The 16,544-nt window shown below is 35.3% G+C and overlaps 1 protein-coding gene across 4 annotated transcripts in view; it reads left to right on the top strand.

The window, feature by feature from the left end:
- The window catches only part of LOC146997878 (uncharacterized), a 110,493-nt gene extending 94,379 nt beyond the window's left edge, over window positions 1-16,114 (top strand). For all 4 annotated transcript variants that reach the window (XR_015040922.1, XR_015040920.1, XR_015040921.1 and 1 more), the window contains one exon: window positions 15,868-16,114. The gene's annotated coding sequence lies outside the window, so the exon portion shown is untranslated. The remainder of the gene's footprint in view (window positions 1-15,867) is intronic.
- The last annotated feature ends 430 nt before the right edge of the window (window positions 16,115-16,544 follow it).

Raw genomic sequence — 16,544 nt, 5'->3', positions numbered from 1 at the left:
CATCTTTCGCTACATCGTTATCAGGGTGTTGGTGCAACGAAAGAGGTAAATAAATCAGCCTGTTTCTGAGCAATGTTGCAAATTAATTTTAAAATAAGCATGTCTTTAGAATTTCCGATACAGAGTCTTGTGCACTGGAGATAAGAATGTTTTTTTCGTACAGTGTTGCCACTGCTCGCTTCAAAATCGTTTAATTTTTTAATCAAAAATTTGTTGAAGTGTTACAATATCTGAAATCAATAATAAAACAGATTTCAAATTAGGGCATTCACATGCGCATATTCTATGGAAGATTACGTTATTCAAATTTTCTAGTACCTAGAAAATTGGTACCGTTGTTTCTCTCTAGGTACCGTTGTTTTATCACAATGCGAGAAACATACATGCATTTATGCAGATTCTTCATTATTCAATTTCTTCAAATATAATGCAGGACGATAGTATTTGGTGGCAACGATTTAAAAAGTGATACAGTCTTTTAAAGTTTTCAATGCAAAATCGCAAAACAAAAACAATAGTCCTTCAGTACAAAACCCCATTGGAATAATAAAAAAATCAGAAATTATTACAGATGTTTCATGAAAAAAGGTGCAAAATTAATTATGCGCTTCAATTTATCAGCAGCTAAACTTTTAAGCTACGAAGATAAGAAGTTCATAACTTAAAAGGCTCTAAAGCTGAGCAATTAATTTAAAATTAATGATATCAATATAAGGATTTTAGGCTTAAATTCTCTTAAAGGATTCCCATTTAAAGAGTTGTTCGTTAAATCTCAAACATATTGTTGCGTATATACGGGTTAAGAATTAAATGCACAAGTCCAGTGAAAAATTAACAAAATTTATTATTATCACAAAAAATAAAACAAAGTGCTTGAATTTCCCTAGATATTTGCACAATATTACAATATCTCACAGTATTTATCTTTTAACTACTCAAACATTCAACAGAACTTAATTCAAAACTAATCCGCGAAGTCGTTACAGTCAACAAGAGCAGTTTTCTAAACAAACTTTTATAACAACAACTAACTAACTAACTGAATTGCCAATGCCAATGCCAGTGAGGAAACATTTCAGAGTCCCTATGGTAAACAAACCATCCACCTCCACATCAGAAGAGTAATGATGAGCAAGGCTGAGGGAAACCAGAAAGGAGGGAAGGGAGGAGAGGAGGAAAGCCTATATGGCAGGCGAGTTCATGGTGCAACATGAGATCCTCGTTCCGAGATGGTTGAGTGTTGGGAGAAATCACGGCTGAGTAAAAAAGAGGATGAAGAATCATTGGCAATGGCAAATCTGAGAAGAATAAGGGTGGTAGGATGAAAGAGAAGAGTGAGAAAGAGCAGGTAATGTACTGGAGCAACTAGCTGAATTGAGAGGTTTTCTTCCTTTTTATAAGCTTTATAAATCCACACGCGAGAATTTTCTAGCACTTTTTCGAAATCAAAAAGAGATATTTATTTATTAAATGTTAAATGCACGTGTTCTTGTATTTTAAATTTTCCAGTTTAGCTTTCTTTTAATATTTGTTACGAGCTGTTCTGCACGGAAAGTAAAACAATTTTATTTATAATTCTACTAACATTAACTATTTTAATACCAAGTATTATAGATCCAAAGAAGTTCTTGTTCTAAAAACATTTTATGTCAAGTTAAAAGCTTCGTCAGTTTAAGCAATACTGTAGAGATAGTTTCCATAAAGACTAGCTTTATTTATAATGTAAGAAATTTTGTTATTGAATTTACCAGTTAGAACCATCTCAATGAAATCCCAAATTCATTTATTTTAATTTTATGCTTTAATATGAAATTTAATGCTTTAGCCTTTCTTCTTCTGCCCATGGATATTTTACTTCTTTCATACCTCAGATGATAAACGTTAAATATCGCTTCTCTTATTAACAAATGAAAACAGATGGCATTGTCTAGCCCCTGTTAAAATTTTAAATTTAATAAAAACACACTTGTGCAAACCGATACAAAATCAATTCAGACATAATACTCAGAAAGAGAAATTAATAAAATGTATTTAGGCTTCCCTACAACTTAATGTGGCTAAAGTGACTGGGGTCCAGTTAGCAGGCATTAGGTCCCAACTGAAGGATATATTAGTCAGTAGGTAGCCTAGCCAGTCAACTTTGGAGTGAGAATATAACAGATTCCTTTATGCTACAGCCCATCAGCAGCGGAGCAATAAAGACGCTAAACACTGGTAGATCTGACCTGGGTTTGATTCCAGGCGAATGGGCTGGCTGAATGGGTCTTTTCGTGGTTTTCACCATGTTTAACATGTATATGATCCAGTTCTCTTAGAAAGTCCTCCACGAAGGCATCCTTTAGGCTAATATAGCCCTCACGAACTTTGTCATAATTGAAGGCCTGATAGTGACCTGATAGTGAGACTGCCTTACACAGATTAAAGCCAGACCTCCGGATATTTATTTGTATTAAATTAAAAAAAAAAAAAAAAAAAAAAATTAAATTTTTATTTTTTTACATGGGCATACAGAGCCGTTTTTCTTTACAGAGTTATGAGTTACATTGTTCTGTTTTGGTCATAATGATACTTCTTGACATGACATGACTTCAGACTAACTTTATACTTTTACATGCTAATATTTCAGAAACATTTGGTAAATTTTAGAACATTGGAGACTTCCTGGTGTGAGCTTTCTTTGAAAATTCTTTGCTATTTTTAGTGGTTTTCCTGGTGTGAGCTTTCTTTGAAAATTCTTTGCTATTTTTAGTGGTATCAAAAAATTCACTACAATTTAGTTCATATTTAATTTAGAAGCTTAGTACAGGGTTGCCACGTTACCGGGAAAACTGGAAAAAGTCAGGGAATTCGAAAATTGACCAAAATAAGCGATTTTTGTGCCGACCTCGGAAGAGATAACTTTTTTGGCGAATTGTGTATCATGTGAGCGTCATTCGGGCAGCTGGCATAGAGCCAATTTTCGCAGCTCCAATTTGATTGTCTTTTAGAAAGGCAAAGAAAGTTTCCCACAATTTTTGGTTTCCAGCAACCTCAAGAATCGAGAGAATCGCATGTGCAATGCATGAACTAAAGAAAGTACCTGTTCTCGTATAAAACAAAATGGGTTAAATCGCTACCATGGAGGTTAGAATCAAAGAATATGGATTGTAAAGAAGGAAAACCTCTCTGCAACAGACGTGGCTCCATTCCATAATAGAGGGAAACAGCTACACATGCGCGATATATCTGTCGCCAAAGCTTGAAACCGGTATCGAAGTTCGAAGGTCACGTTATCAAGAGTTCATAAAATGAATATCGTTTAAAATTTCTTTAAACTCTAAAGGAAAAGAAAATATTTTTTGGCGCAAGTAAATTAATTCATGGATTAGCTATTTTAAGCCCCCCCCCCAAAAAAAAAAAAAACTACGAAAATTTGTTTTTAAAGTTATTGCGAAAAATCCAAGAAGAAACGTTCTTTGATAAAACGTTTCTTGGATTTTTCGCAATAATTTAAAAACGGATTTTTGTAGTTTTCTTTTTTGGATTGGATTAGGATTATTCAATTATGGCAAAGCACATGAGAGCTATCTGCCTAAAGGGAGGGATGCCTTCCTGGAGGACTTTCTAAGGGAAACTGACTCGTATACACGTTACACATGGGGGAAAACCACGAAAACGCCCATGCAGCCTCCCTGTTCGTGGGATTCGAACCTCGGACCAAACTACCAGTGTTCAGCGACTTTACCGCTCGACCGCTGGTGGGCTTTACAAAATATGAAATCGATAATAAAACAAATTCCAAATTTGAAATTTGGGCTTTCAGATGCCCCTATTCGCATGGTTCTAGGTACTGTTGTTTTATCACAATGCAAGAAACATACATACATTAATGCAAATTCTTCATTATTAAATTTCTTCAAATATAATTCAGGGCAATAATATTTGGTGGCAACAGTTTAAAAAGTGATACAGCCATTTATAGTGTTTCAATGCAAAACGAAAACAATAGTCCCTCAGGGACAAAAAGCCCCTTTGAACTAAAAATTTAAAAGAATCATTTTTCTAAAGCAATCCGAGACGGCTATTAAAGTTGCCGCAGCTCTTAGAAGGGCTAACAATGGGTTTTATTTTTTACCGTTTTTCAGATTATAGCAGGGGTTCTCAACTAGGGACAATGAAATCAGCCTGTATGAACTTATTTGATTTTGAAATAACCAGTTTTGTTTAGTTATTTACCTTTTCTATTTTCTGTAATTTCCTGCCAGAATTATATTTCAGTTTTGCGCATTATGCAAAATAGGGTAGAAAGATGCCATTTAAGCTGGCGTCTGAGACACTTCAAGCAAAGTGTTTTCTGCCATTTGGCCACATTGTTTCGCTGATATTTCAAGTTGGCTATTTTACAAACATGTATATTAATTCCCGGTTTGTGTATGTCGGTGGTAGGGTTAAAAGCCAATTCGCGTTAATTACCACTGTGTAGTCTTGCCTTATTATTTAGCCTAGGCTTAGTTTTAATTTTATAATTCTGTATTGAAAAATTACAGCCAAAAGTATTGCCTAAGTTTCTTAAGCACTAGGAATGCCAATGGTGAATCCTTTATTGAGTTGAATAAAAGAGCCTTTTCACCCTTCGTACGCACTGTTATTAATACTGTTAATCTTAGCGAACAGCCACTTCGCAGTTCAGGTATGGATCTATCCAGCAAAAGGAACTTTAATTTAGCTAGAGTCTTACAATTATTGTAAGACTGCCAATTATTAGTAGATCCAAGGGCTAGGTTAGCCCAGAAGGGACATTAGTCTCAAAACGGCATTTTGCGTCGAGTAACTATCAACGATTGTATCACTTTTTAAACTGTTGCCACCAAATATTATCACCCTGTATTATATTTAAAGAAATTAAATAACAAAGAATCTGCATGGATGTATATATATATATTTCTCGCACTGTAGAAAAAGATACCTAGAGCCATGAGATTTCGAATAACATAGTCTACCATCCGAATATGGGCACCTGGAAGCCCTATTCTTGAATTTCACATTTCTTTAATTATCTGCTTCATATTTTTTAAATTTTAACGAATTGCAACTCAACGATTCCAAAGTGAGCGGTGGCAACACACCGTACGGAATAAAATATTGTAATCTACAGCGCACGAGACTGTCTATCGGAAATTTAAAAGTTATGATGAGTTTTAATGCCTTTAACCCAAAGATGCGTTAGTCCAAATGCTCTCGAAACGCGCATGTATCTGTAAATGAAAAACAAAATTGTCCCTTTAGGCACAATATAAAATCTGAAAGTTTTCAGAATTTTTTTTTATGTTCCTTGCTTAATTTATAAAACACATAAAAAGTAATCTAAATTTAAATAAATGCATATTGTATTTTTCGAGTTTTGGAGAGGAGGGAGGACTAAAATGATTTTATAGTAGTGGTGAAAGGTTACATGGTAGAAAAGACTGAGTGCAACTGGGATATACCCACCAGTTAACTAATTATCCGCTTGCTTTTGTTCAAAATGCTTTATATTCAGAGAATTCAGTGATTATGAATGTGAACATTCCGCCTACAGTAAATTTTGGAGAAGTCTAAGGGAGCGACTGAAATTTCGAAAAATCTGAAAGGTTTCAGATTTTTAAAAAAAATTACGTCCAAATGGATGTTATTTAATGTTTTGTTTACCTTTATTTATTAAATACATCTACTTTTCGTCGCCCACTTTTCCAGGAACAAAGTATGTTTAGCAACTGATATGTGCATTGTTAACATGCTCCGTTTGTTGACTTGGTCAATCGCCTGATTTTCATAGAAGTTGGCTGACGAAAACCTAATGCAAAGATTCGAAAGGAAATCATTTAATTCTGCATGTATTTTTGAGCCCAGTCTCAAAATTGCTTAGAAGATTAAAAGCATTTTCAATTCTGCTTCAAAAGAAACTAATGCTTGTACAGAGCAACCATATAATTGTTATCGAAGATCCTTAATTTTTTAAAAATTCCTATTTCTATTCTCGTCGAAATATTGGATGACATGAAAAACTGAAATAACATAAATTTAAAGAGTTTTTAAAATTATTGTACATTTTATATCCGTGTGCTTACTTTGATGCTTCATTAGGATTAAACTATTTTTAAGATTAGCGACTCTTCACCATAATCGCGAATGGGCAATTTTTTTTGCACCCAGTTGGGGCAATTTTTTTCCACCCAGTTCGGGCAATTTTTTTTGCACCCAGTTGGGGCAATTTTTTTCCACCCAGTTTGGGCAATTTTTTTTCCATCCCAGTTGGGGCAATTTTTTTCCCACCCCACACCCCAGTCGAGGCAATTTTTCCCCACCCCAGTTGGGGCAATATTCCACCCCAGTTGGGGCAATTTTTTCCCACCTCAGTTGGGGCAAATTTTTTCCCACCCCAGTTGGGGCAATTTTCCCCACCCCAGTTCGGGCAATTTTTCCCACCCCAGTTCGGGCAATTTTTTTCCCACCCCAGTTGGGGCAATTTTTTTTGCAATTTTTTTAGGAGTTTAGTTTGTATCCCGAAATGCCGGAATAGCAGTAAACTGAAGAATATAAAGGGTAATTATACCCTTCCTATCTTGTGTCATATCTTCTACAATTTCAGAGAACATAGTTTAAAGTAAACTCATTGTTCTACTCGGAGCACTCACATGTGTGCCAAATCAATTAGGCGAAATAGTAGTTCTGATAAATGTTTTAATAGGAACTGGCAGCGGGAATCCAACACTGGCGACGTGTTAATATTAGTGGTGTCACTTAAAAATTAAGGCTGTGTAGAAATGTGAATGCCTATTTTTGTAAAAAAGCAACTAGAACTTGCTTAATAGGTATGGCGTTCACTCATAGCGGGAGCGCAACTATGGCAACGCGAACCTGAGACAGTTGATGTGAGAGCAATAGTATGGTGACGCGGTATGGTGAGTTTTCCAAATCTTATGTGTAGACGGTGGCTTTCTTCTTATTTTGATGGTCAAGAGCGCACAATTTCACCCAGATCGGAATAAAAGTGTACATTTGTACAAATTACACAACAAAGAAAAACGTGCACAGATTTTTATATGTACAGATTATTCTAATAAATTCGGTTAGCGTTATTTCATAGGTTCAGATAATTTATATGAATTTCGGCTTTTTTCGGCTTAGTTTGTGAAAAATATAAGAATTAATTTGAAGGGAAAATTAAAATTCCTGCACTTTGTTGAATGAGAAAAATCTGCTGCGTGGTCAGCGTAAATATTTAATTTGGCTAGTGGCAATGCATTTCTTTTATATAACTTGTTTGCTAAAGTTGGGTGACAAATATATTGCGATTTGCAACAGACTTCTTTTATACCCCTGCGCTAAATGATTACATTTGAAAAATAAATATTATCTTATGCTTTGCAGAATTGGCAACAAAAAGCTTTACGGATGACCGGAAACACACGTCCTTATTTATGTTTTATTATTGATTTAGCTAAAATTACAGTGCAATTACTGCTAATTTCATTAACATACAAGTAATCCAACCTCATTATTGCTGTTTTATATGCTTATATATTTTCTGTAAAAATGCGTTTCTTTGCGTTTCTAAAAGCAGGCTGTAAACATAAATGTTTGGGAAACACAGCTTTAAATCTGTTAACTGAAAGTTACATTTAGGATCATTTTAGAATAGCTAACTTTGACAAATGTTGCTCATTTTCGCAATATCATTTGTAATGCTAACGAGCAAGAATTTTAAATTCTAGAGACAATGAAATCATTGCGAGAATTTCATTCAGCTCCCGTAAGGTAACTGAAGGAGGAATCTAGCATTGTTAGAAAGAGAATTATCGCTTGAAAATTAAATTCCTATTTAGTAACATACAGTTTAATGAAAATGATTGAAGCCAAAGTATCATTGCATAAAAAGGAATTTTGATCAACGCAATCGAAACGAGGTAATTCTTTATATTTTACTATACAAAACTTTTATGTAAATTTGATAAATATTGTTGCTAGCGTACGGGTTCGTAATGAATTGAATGCACAAGTCCGATGAAAAATGAATACAATTAATTTTTATCACAATGAATAAGAAACCAAAATGCTTAAATTTTCTTAGAGATATTTGTACAGCATCCCAATATTTCACAGTAGTTATCTTTTGAACTACTAAAACATTCAACATAACTTAATTCAAAACAGAGAAAGCTAATCCGATTTCGCTACAATCATTAACAGCAAAAAGTAAACAACTGAATTGAGATGTTTTCTTCCAGCTTTTTATAAGCTTTTCAAATCACGCACGAGAACCTTCTCCTATTTTCTCGACTTCTTTGGATATTAAAAGAGTACAATTATGAAATATCGATTGTTAAAATGTTAGATGCACGTGCCTCGTGTATTTAATTTTTCCGGCGCAGCTTTCTCTTCAAATAACTCTCGTGATGCATTGCATGGGAATATAAAACACTTTTAATAACAATTCTATTAAAAATAGCAAACTAAATAAATGCAAAATCCGTAACAATACCTAATTTTATGTAAATATGATATAAAATGATTCGCATTTCACTTTAGAAGGCTAAAGTATCTGAATAGAAAAGTGGCAAGATATTACATTAGCGCCTGAGTAAAATTTAAAAAAACATAGAGGTGACTGCAGTTTTTTACATATCGTTATCGTTGTTCTTTGGCATTTTCATAGTATCTTACGTTACTTTTGACAAGAACGATAGCATTCTAGGTACTTCTTTGGTTAGATGTATGGTACAACGGGATTTGGCGAAATGATGATGAGCAGTAAATGGGTCATTTTGGTCTTGGCGACAATTTTCAAAAACGTGTCAAGGCCGTATACTAGAATTATACCTCAAAATCTTTTTAAACCTTTTTTTTTTTTTTTTCTTTTTAATAAATACCTTGTCATTTTGCAGTAAAATAAAAAAATAGTAATCAGTCTAATGATGTAATATAACTATATTCGCTAAAATATCGTTGATTATTAAAAATAAAAAATAGTAATCAGTCTAATGATGTAATATAACTATATTCGCTAAAATATCGTTGATTATTCTAATTCAATTTTTAAGTAATTATGTTTATGTTATTCATATCATTTAATGTTGCTAATGCTCTAAATTTATTTATTATTAGTAAATAATATTTCCAAATTTCAGGAAATTTTCTGTGGCATAATCCTGAAATTAATTCTAGCATTATGATGATATACCATCACGAAATTTAATTAACATATTTTTTTCCTAATGTATGCTGCGAAATAAATATAAAATACCTCAATTTATTAAAAAAAAAAACATTAAATAGATTTCTTTCTTTCGTTTAGCTACAGAATGTCTGCAAAAAAAGCCTTATTTTATTCCAGATTGGGCAGATTCTAATCTCAATCTTCAGTGGAGAAAACAACTTCTATTATAATTATACTTGTGTTTTCAAGTGTTAAGGTGCCTTTTACGAAGACAACTCACACAAATTAAATTTATCTAAAATCTAACCTAACTATTTAGCATTGCTTTGTGATTTATTAGGACCAGATTAGGCTCGTGTTGAACTGGTGATGATCATGAGTAATAATTAAATAAAACATACAATTGTTATCCAATGTATTGTTATGAATTTGGTATTTAAAAAGCTAATCTTAGTTCAATTATAAATTAAATGGTTTTATTTCTCGCGCAGTGCAGCGCGTGACGAATATTAAAAGAAAGCTAAGCCGGAAAATTGAAAATACAAGAGCGCGTGCATTAAATAAATAAATATCTCTTTTTGATTTCGAGAAAGTACCGGAAAATTCTAGCGCGTGATTTTAAAATCTTATAAAAGGAGGAAAACATCTCAGTTCGTAGTAGTTGCTTAGTTTGTTGTTGTTTAGAAAACTGCTCTTGTTGATTGTAGCGAATTCGCGGATTAGCTTTCTTTAGCTGTTTTGAATTACGTTCTATTGGACATTTGAGTAGTTAAAAGATAACTACTGTGAGATATTGTAATACTGCATGATAATTTGAGAAAATTTAAGCATTTTTGTTGTGATAATAATAAATTTTTGTCCATTTTTCATCGGACTTGTGCATTCATTTCATAACGAACCCGTATGCACACAACAATTTTTGGTATCAGAAGTGGGATTTGAATGCCAATCACAAGAGCGATGGAAAAGCAGTTAAGACAGCTGATATCAGCCTTTGCTGCATTTAAAGAGGAAATGAAAACAGGTCAAGAAGAAATGAAAGAGGAGATGAAATCTAATCAGGAAAAGATTGAAGCGGGACAGGAAGAAATGAAAGCGGGACAGGAATCCGTTAAAGACGAGATGAAATCTAGTAAAGGCGAGATGAAAGCAGGTCAAGAGGAAATGAAAAGAGAAATTACCTGCGTAATAGAAAACAAATTCGAGGCTATAGAAGGTAGAATAGACTCTGTCGAAAGTAAGGTTGGAGAAATTGAAGAAAGAGTCTCCTCCGTTAAAGAACAAATAGAAGAGAGAGTTTCTGCTATGGAGGAATGAATTGAAGGAAGAGTTTGTGCCGTCCAACACCAAATCGAGAAACAAATTGATGATAGGGTTTCTGCAGTAGCCAAAGAAGTGGATATTTTAAAGAAATTCGTAGCGACGGCAGGGAACAATAGTGATGGCTTTAAATTTCTACCTATGCCTGCTCGTCCGTCTCTGAAGTTATCTACATATGATGCGAAGACCTCCTGGCAGGTGTATAAAACACAATTTTCTATCGTTGCGGATGCGAATGGATGGGATTCCCAAGCTAAGGCCTGTCATCTCGCCGCTTCTTTAAAAGCCGACGCAGCGGATATCCTTCAGACTCTTCCCGAAAACAAAAGGTTAGATTTCGAAGCTCTGTCCGGCGCCTTGGAGCTGCGCTTCGGGGAGAAATGTTTAAAAGACTACAGCAGGCTCCAATTAAAATCCCGTCAACAGAAGCTTACCGAAACACTTCAGGAGCTCGCCACGGATGTTGAAAGGCTGTCACATCACGCCTTTTCGGAGTGCCCGACAGAAACAAGAGAAATCCTGTCCCTGCAATATTTCAACGATTGCATCCGGGACCCTGAAATACAGAAAGCACTGCGAATGGCGGATGTTAAAGATGTAAAAAGCTTTAAAAGCCGACGCAGCGGATATCCTTCAGACTCTTCCCGAAAACAAAAGGTTAGATTTCGAAGCTCTGTCCGGCGCCTTGGAGCTGCGCTTCGGGGAGAAATGTTTAAAAGACTACAGCAGGCTCCAATTAAAATCCCGTCAACAGAAGCTTACCGAAACACTTCAGGAGCTCGCCACGGATGTTGAAAGGCTGTCACATCACGCCTTTTCGGAGTGCCCGACAGAAACAAGAGAAATCCTGTCCCTGCAATATTTCAACGATTGCATCCGGGACCCTGAAATACAGAAAGCACTGCGAATGGCGGATGTTAAAGATGTAAAAAGCGCTCTGTTGTACGCCGTGAATTTGGAGGCAGCCCAGCAAGCAACTCGTAGAGATCGCTACCCAGTCAGAGCTGTGCGAGTCCACGAGCCAGAGGATCAATTGATGGCTCGTTTAGATGATTTATCCAGACAAGTCGATGCTTTGATACGGAGTAGCAGTGAGAACAAAGTGGCTGTAAGGTGTTGGAGATGTCGTTCTGAAGGTCACCTACGACGGCATTGCAGAACACCCAGGGCACGGATAATAAAACGGATGAGTTGACAAGACCAGTGAATGCTTTAAGATGGAATAGTGGTGAAAAGAAACCGATGCTAAAGTGCTGGAATTGCAGTGTTGAAGGCCACCTACGAAGGAACTGCAGAACACTCTAGAGCACGGAAAATAAGGCATACGATTTAAACATACAATTAAATGTCACGGGAAGGAAAAGGACTGACAAGAAACCAAAGTGCTGGAACTGTGGAGCAGAAGGCCACGTGCGAAGGAACTGCAGAATACCCCGAAGCACGAAAATTGAGACCATTTCCCAGCGACAACGGAGGAAACAAATGAATGACCATATCGAGGAACAGAGGTTGCCATGGAATGAAAAACCTTGTTTTAAAGCGCTCAAGATTTCTACAGTGAGTGGCAACAGTAACGGACTGTCCATCAATGGCCATGTCGATGGAGTTCCTTGCAATATGATCATTGACACAGGAGCTAATGTTACCATCATTCGGAGAGATTTAGCTCAACAGTTTAAAGATAAACTTATTTGGACGCCATCCTCTGTTACCCTTCAGACTGCGTGTGGTGACAAGATCGACATAGCTGGGAAGTTAAACGTGAACATTACGTTTGGAAGTGCCGCCTACCATCACACGGCATATGTGGTGGATATTACAGATCCATGCATACTCGGACTGGACTTTTTAAGGAAACACAATTTTTCCTTAGACTTCAGAAACGATAAACTGCTTTCAGAATGTAAAGACATGACTATCCATCCTTAGAAGGGGTCCTCACCTGGAAATGCCGACGCCTTGTCCGAAAGACCCAGCTCGGGAAGCTGCCGAAATCATACTAGGGTCGAAAAGAAACGCAAGACTACCAACTGTTCTCCATCACAAATGCTCTTCGGTAGTGACCTTCGTCTGCCTTGTGACCGCCTGTTTGATCGCCATACGGATGCGCCTTCATCGCCTGAGGAATACATCCAAGATGTCCAGGCCCGTTTTGAAGTGACGCACCGTTCCGTACGAAAGCGAGTGAGCCTGGCGACAGGGAAAGGGAAGTCCAGATACAACAGGAGAGCTACTAGACATAGATCCAACAAAGGAGACAAGGTGTGGTTGTGGAAGCCGATTCAACGAAAAGGACTTAGTCCTAAATTACAGTCACCTTCGGTTGGTCCATATACAGTGCTGAACAGACTGAATGACGACGTGGTTCGGATCCGTAAGTCTTCGAACTCTAAACCTAAAGTTGTTCATTATGACAGGTTAGCTCGCACCTATGGCCATAGTACATAATGTAAATAATTGTAAATAGTATGAGACCATGGTCCATTTTGTTTTTAAATGTGTATTTGATTTGATTTGTATTTAGTATTTGATTTGCATTAAGCATTTGATTTGTTTTATTTATTGCATTTATTGTTCATGTTGTTTATTATTGTAATGTAATGCTTATTAATGCATTTATGCCACAGTTGTAAGTTTAGCTTCCTGTCCAGGGATTGTACTGCCCGGGACGTGCAGTCCTTGGGAAGGGGGCAGTGTTACGAATTTGGTATTTAAAAAGCTAATGTTAGTTCAATTATAAATTAAATGGTTTTATTTCTCGCACAGTGCAGCGCGTGACGAATATTAAAAGAAAGCTAAGCCGGAAAATTGAAAATACAAGAGCACGTGCATTAAATAAATAAATATCTCTTTTTGATTTCGAGAAAGTACCGGAAAATTCTAGTGCGTGATTTTAAAATCTTATAAAAGGAGGAAAACATCTCAGTTCGTAGTAGTTGCTTAGTTTGTTGTTGTTTAGAAAACTGCTCTTGTTGATTGTAGCGAATTCGCGGATTAGCTTTCTTTAGCTGTTTTGAATTACGTTCTATTGGACATTTGAGTAGTTAAAAGATAACTACTGTGAGATATTGTAATACTGCATGATAATTTGAGAAAATTTAAGCATTTTTGTTGTGATAATAATAAATTTTTGTTCATTTTTCATCGGACTTGAGCATTCATTTCATAACGAACCCGTACGCACACAACAGTATATATCTTAAATTTTATGAAGTTTCTTAAGTGGAAAAGTAAACAAAATTATCAAACAAAGTATACCAAGAATAATTAAGAATAAATGTCCTCTGGGATTTATTTAATAAATAAGTGAATTTGATGCACAATACAAGTAATAATATAATTAATTTACCTCTTAGCACAGCCAACGGACATTACATGTATAGACTGGAATTTTCTTGAAACACACCTGAAAAACCTGGAAAAGTCAGGGAATTTCATTCTCCTGTTTGAGTGGCAACCCTGTTAGTAAAGCTTCATTCAGCTATTATTATATTCATTAATGAGAATTCTGTTTCGCCTGGTGCCATGCTGAAAGTGTTTTTATGCAATTTGAATCAGATAGGCAATGAAATGTCCTTTTTTTTTTTTTTTTTCCCGTCGGGACTTCGGCGATTCGGGATGATCTATTTTTCTGGATTATAGATCATCAGTATAAATCTTGTAAGATGGCATGCAGAAATTATAAAATTAAAAATATGAAACCATAATTTATGAAATAAAGAACAATTATGATCTAAAGGGTATCAAAATTTACAAAAAAAAGCTTAATATTTATTTGTTTACTTTATTAAACATTTATTTCAATGTAAGTTGTTTAAGTTGCTTTGTTTTTTATGTGATAATACTTTCTCTTTAATTCTATAACTAGACATAATTTCTTGTTCAGTTGCAAAGTTCCGCTGTTCAAGTCCTATAATTGCTGTGTCGAGAATACCGACTAATTTGTCAATCGAAATTTTTTCGTTTTCAATAACCTCTGTGTCACTTTCTTCGCTATTGGAAGCGAATTATAATGACAAGGAATTTGATTTAAATCATATCAAAGACGGAGTACATCGAGGTGAAATACTACATTTAGTAAGGAATTATAAGCCAAATAAAATAAAAACATCTGCCCTGAAGATAAGGATAGTACTGACAGATCAACTTCCAATTCATTGCGCGCTGCTGCGTTGAAGATAAACAAAGTTTAGATAAAAAAAGGTTAACGTTTAGATAACGTTTAGATAACAACAAAGGATATGCCTTTATCCATTTTTTTGTTTAATGGACCTCGAAACGTACTTTCGCTTTGATGCTCCTTTACATATTAGTAAATATATATCAGAAATTCTATTTGACATAATCAAAAGTTCAAGCTTACTTTTGTAAAATTGCTCTAAGAGTCTGCAAAAAATAATAAGCCGGATCCATTTCGAAGATTAAGGAACAACGCAATCATCAACATTAAAAGAAATAGATAATTAGATAATTTTAGCTTATACCGTCCGTTATACATTAAACGCACATGCGTAAACATATTCTGTGCTTGCGCACACACATATGCGCAGTCGTAAAGGTGTTACGCGCAAGCGACGCATACGCAGAAAGTTTTTAGCTTTGAGGTTCGGATTCCAGATTATGGGTGTCCAAATTAACGACTTTTGACTGTATTTATTTTCCTGCATTGTCCCAGTCCAGATTTTCCAACGAGCTGGCAATAAAGCTTTTACAGTCATTGACTTCATCAAAAAGAGGATCCATGCTTATTGCATTATTTGAGAGAACTTCATTTCATTTATACTTTCACCCAAAGCTTCTGTTGCAGACCATGTTCATTCACTGCTGTATATCCAAATAAAAGGTTCTGCTCCATCAAAACAATTTTCCCATGCTTCAGTTCCAGAAAGAATTCATCCTAAAATGTTGTGAGCACTCATAGGCTTGTATTAATGTCATTTGTGTGTATGTCGAACTTTTAAAATTAAAATACGTAAGTGGGAAAATATGAATAACTGGCTGGGACGCAAGTACCACATCATCAGACGAGGCCAGTTCCGGTCAAAAGAGGATGTCTGGTAAGCCTAATGATATTCCAAGTTTTCTGTCAATTCAGCTAATATCTTAATCTTCATAAGGAAATAATAAATAACAATGTTAACAATGCTCCGTCATGTAACAATGTTCTGCTAGCAGTGTTCTGTTAATAGCATTTTGTTCTTTGTGTTTAATCAATATCTTAATTTTCTGCCATAAGCAAAGCTAATATTTAAATAACAATGTTCCGTTATGTAACAATGTTCCCTTAATAATGTTATGTTTTTTGTGTTTAAATGAATGAATAAATATTTATTTAAATATGGACTAAATATTTAACTATCTTTTGAATTTAGGTGAACTGTTGTTGGAATGGGAAGGTCGTCCAGCTCGTATTGTCCGCCCAGGTGTTCAAACTGTCAATGGCGTCATACATGTGATCGATCGTATTATGATGATGAGGCGTGATCTTACCAAATCGGGTGCTCCCGTTAGTCCACTTAGCAATGGCTTCTTATCCATCATTCCAGCTTTTTTTTTCTGTCGCCATCTTTTTCTGAAGACCAACACATGGTAGAAAGTATAAAGGAACACATAAAAGGCACCAAAAACTTCTGTAAAACTTCTGTGGTTAAGGGGAAAAAAGAAATATTTTTGCAAAAAAACTTTGTGAAATGTGCATATTAGAAGAAGAGGTGATTTCTGTGCAGTCTCCATACCGATGCCAGAAAATGTATTACAAATTCACGAAGTGAAGTGCAACAGTGTAAAAAAAATTATGTTTTGGGAGAGGGTATAAATGAAATTCAGAAGTTTGCTTATAATTCATAGAAAGCCAAAAAGTGGCAAAGGAGAAAAATTTGTGAGCACCTTTTGAATAGAATTAATCAAAATGCGTTAAATGGCGAAGAGTAAAATTTATTACAACGTCCAAACTCATTTTTTAAATACAGTACTAATCGCGAAATTTTCTGTTGATGTGCAGTTGTTTATGTATAAGAGGAGAAAGTACGATTCCAGAATACTTGGGATT

Source organism: Stegodyphus dumicola, chromosome 4 (assembly GCF_044657685.1).
Source record: "Stegodyphus dumicola isolate Sdum_Otavi_A_Nest chromosome 4, ASM4465768v1".
Classification (NCBI taxonomy): Eukaryota; Metazoa; Arthropoda; class Arachnida; order Araneae; family Eresidae; genus Stegodyphus; species Stegodyphus dumicola.
This window is presented reverse-complemented; position numbering and strand designations above follow the sequence as displayed.